The sequence below is a fragment of the Ciona robusta genome, chromosome 1, assembly GCF_009617815.1.
Source record: "Ciona robusta chromosome 1, ASM961781v2".
Classification (NCBI taxonomy): Eukaryota; Metazoa; Chordata; class Ascidiacea; order Phlebobranchia; family Cionidae; genus Ciona; species Ciona robusta.
Genome location: NC_143235.1, coordinates 10,918,151 through 10,922,675, shown reverse-complemented (window position 1 = coordinate 10,922,675; position 4,525 = coordinate 10,918,151).

Below are 4,525 nucleotides of genomic sequence, written 5' to 3'. Positions count from 1 at the left end.
TTATTTAAGCACACACACTATATAACCAATGTCTCAGCCTATATACATGTTTCTAACATTTTAAAACATTTTCTTGGGGGAGCGCTGAGAGCGAGCAAGAAAACAAAAAAAAACGAACCAACATTATAATGCTCATCATTTTGACCTTTTCGCGCAAGTTAAAAAAAACACACGTGTAAAAAAACAACTAATATAATGAAATAAAACATATAGTAGGGTGGGGGAAGATGGGACACCTTTAACACATAATTTCCAAATAACCTGATCGTGTTTTAAAGAATCAACAACGGTCTGTGGAAGTCGTAAGGATACGGTTTTATAATTCTTTGAATGTTCTTTGTTTACTACCAAATGGAAAGAGAAAACAAAATGAAAAGGTGTCCCGTCTTCCCCCACCCTACTATACTATTAAAAGTTACTTGTTTTAAACTGAACATTACAAAGACTGCTGTAAGGAAAAGACACTTTAAGTGTGGGCGAAATAAGGGTCGCTTTCGTGAACTAAGATATGGTCCGCGAGGCGTACTAATTTATAGATTAGTATGCCAGTTATAAAATTTACCAATAAAAAACCTTAATGTAGGGGCGGATATTTTAAAAATAGTAACGAGGGTAGTAAAACCGCAATTTGAATCCTGGTTTTGAGGATAATTTGGGGGCGTGTTCAATAGTTAAGCAAATTTGCATTTCTTCGAAGACAAAGGTATTTTTCTGAAAGACTCCACGGGTTAGTGTCGTTATCGTTCTATCGGGCCGTCATAACCAATGAGCAATGGATTCTAGCGATCCTCGTAACATTTACTGCTGGATTATTGGCTGAACATTGGAACCAACTTGTTTGCCAACTTTCTAGGGATTGGAAAGCAAACAACGTCACGTAAGGAATACTGAAGCTTGGAAAGCAACTTCGTGGGGTGGGGTGCTGCCACCACTAAGACGTTCGGATTTGAATTTCGTTGGGATTTAAACACGGCAGTGCGCCCAGACTTCAAGCTTTGTTATTTAACGTAATATAAAAAGATTTGGGGTAAAATTGAGTGGCAACACTACACAGGCGACGAAATTGTGGGTTAATGGATGGGGTTTGTTTTGTAAAACTTCCATAAGTTTGAAACAAACACTTCATTATTCCGGTCAGTTTGCGGTATGGCGCTTTGCGTAATTTTATGACAGGTGTGGTCTCTTAGAAATGATGCGAATGTTTTGAAATATACACGCGACCAAGACCAACGCCATGCGAAAACACTTATATCGCATAAATGCGCTCTGCAACGCATTCGAAACGTCTTTGAGGTCGGGGTTCGGACAAAACTAATATTAGGACATAGCAATATAAGATCATGAGAAAACAACGTGCCAATATAAAGTGATATAACAAGCACATTTCGAACATATATTAAAACCTCTTGGGATCGAAGTACAGAAAGCTGGAGTGAACCTTAATTTTCAAGGCTGTAATTGTTTGAAGACATTACATCTGATTTACTACATTAGGTTGGTGCAAGTCGCACCGTGGCATGCAATGTGTGCAAAAGATGGAATTTAATGCACTATTTTACGAGATACACTACACGACCTGATGCAGTGCATGCAATAGACACCTGTGCATAGTGCACCGTCGTAAATTAGAAACCAGAATAAACACAGTAATAAGTTGCTCAAGACAATTTTATGGTAAACCCATGAAACTCCTAATCACAGTGGCACAGTCAATGACCTCGCAGGTAGGCTTCTAGAGTTAAAGGTTTTCTGGACCTCCTTGCAACAGCAAGTATACCAAGCAGCAGGAACTGACAAAATAAATAACAAGATGAAAAGAGTTTGGCTATTTCCTCCTATTTTACTTACGTTTCCACACCTTAAAAATTTTAGAATAATTTGATGTAACAGCAGTTGCAAAAGCGAAGTGTTTCGGCATTTTTAATTTCAAATATCGTTATAAATATTAAATAGTTTCGTGACCGATATTAAAGAACAATTGACCAATGCCAAGATACACAATACGCCCACGAATGACTTACTTACGCAATTCAAGCGGCCCCCTTAAAGAAAGAGATTGTGGGTATTAATAGCTTTAAAGAATTTGAAAGCACGAGCCACAAAGGCCGATAAAATCAACGTTAAAATTGAAACCGCCATTTGTTTTTCTGTGGCCTCGCTATGTACATCGTAACTCCACACTGCCATCTACCGGGTAAAAATTAAACTTACTAGAATTTTCGTTTGTGGTTGCCTCTGGGCAACGGGATGGCGTTTCACAAGTAAAGACGATATACACAATAAAAATAAAAACAGAAAGCACGTGATACCAAACGATTTAACTCCAAAATTACAATAAATAAAATGGAATACTCAAAGAGTTTAGTTTAGCACATGGAAAATTTTAAACCTAAAAATATTATATTTACAAGTTTAAAAACATGTACATAGACCAAAGTTTAGCAAATCATAGGTTAAATAAAACTAAAGATCTTCAAACACTTAACTGACCAAATATTCACTTGGAATTAGCTGCAAACTGTTTAATACTTAATAAAAAAATCACAATCTAAAATTAAATACAAATAGTTTATTTACTTATTTACAAGAACTGTATAACACTTTATTGCTGCAAAGAAAACTAACATCATAACTAGAAATACATACGAGTGTGTCGGTGCTGCAAACAATAATTACCTTCTGCGAATATAAGTTCAGGAAATGCAGGAAGTCATTTGACCAACATAATTAACTGTAGCAATCACAGTGATTTATACAAAATTAAATTTGAAGGCATCTAACATCTGCACTAATGCACACAACTTAAAAGCGCTTTTAAGCCATAAATAAACGTATACACTCAACAATATGTTTCCAATTTGGCATGTATTAATAATAATATATATTTTTGACAAAACTGTAATACAAGTAACACATGCATAGCACATTGACTAAATGGAATAAAACACTCAAGCTTTTGTAACCTAAACTAATTCATTAAAATAAATACAAAAATCAATACATGCTTAAAATAAGTTGGTAATATTGGTAATGTCACTTTCATATTGTCATACCTGGCAAACTTCGACTTAAGACACAAGTATATTATATACCTTCGCATGCATTTATTTAACACAATTACCAAATATTGTTATTTTGTTTATATGATATCTATATACAACAAGACACAGAGAATGAATAAAATATTAATGGACAAATATAAAAGACTGTGAACCTACCTTTCAACACAGAAGAGAAATCAATGATCTTTTTGTATGGAATCTTGTGTCTTTTGAAAAGCAAAACAAACACATTATCAATCAACACACTAAACCTTCTGGTGTAAAAATAGGGCTGAATATTACTATTTGCTAACAAACGATGGTATATAAATTAATTGCTAAACAATTATAAAGTTAAACTTGAATATAGTTTTGAAAAATGTTAACCAGAGACATAATATATTACCGCAGTTAGAGGCTATAGACCCATAGTAGGCAACGCTACCATTCCATATAATATATAGCACTAGTTACGAATCCTTTGGTACGTTATAGATTAGGCTGATGGAAAGCGTTAGATTTTGGTAGTTAGGGGATAGTAGTTACACGAGCTAGTGGTTTGTTGTTATATGTTTAGCGGTTAGCAAATAACGTAAGGAGAGGATTCTTCACTAGCACAAAATATTTAAAGGTTATATATATTACAGATGTTCGGTAACAAAATACAAATTACAGTAGAACATACTATTATAAAAATAGACATATTCCACTCGTAAGTTATATAACTGTATATGCTACATCCTACATGTTTATCAATATCTGCGTCTGCGGTAAAAACCAACTGACGAATCCGAATTATGAACACGATACCTATTTAGTATAAAAGTCCATTTTCTTACTAACAATTTTTGCCATAAGATATACCTATCGACCGTATGGCTGCTAGTCTATTAACACCATATCATAGATTTACACGCAACGCTTGTATTTGTCCTGCAAGCTCTTGAACTCTCTCCACGAGGAAACGCGGGAAACTGACGTAGTTACAGGTCCTTAAACGCGAAAGAAAAAGGGAAAGTTGATTGCTTTGCTCGAATAGTGTAACTTTTCGGTCGAGCCAAACTTCAGGCGAAACAGATTTCTTATGTATCGTTAGTCGGTTAGTAATAATTTTCAAACGAACCAGTCTTTAAAATAGTATTGGAATGAGGATTACACACATGGCGTATGTGCGTAATGTTAAAGGCGTATTTTCCTTGTTTAATGTTCTGCTACACTTGGGTTAAAATATGACTGCTTTCGTGCTAGCAGTGATTGTCAAAAATGATATTTGATGCTAGCTCAATCACCCACACAAATTATGTGCGTTTGTTTCATTCCAAATCCATATAAAACATGTTTCTATGACTCATCCTTATTCGGGACCCTTGGTCGTATGCGTTTTAGGCTGCATTTTAAGTATATGATTTTTGTTCGGTCATAAGATAGCTAACAAAGAATGCACTGTTGTTAATAGCTAAGGAACGTAATAAGAGTTGTGTTTT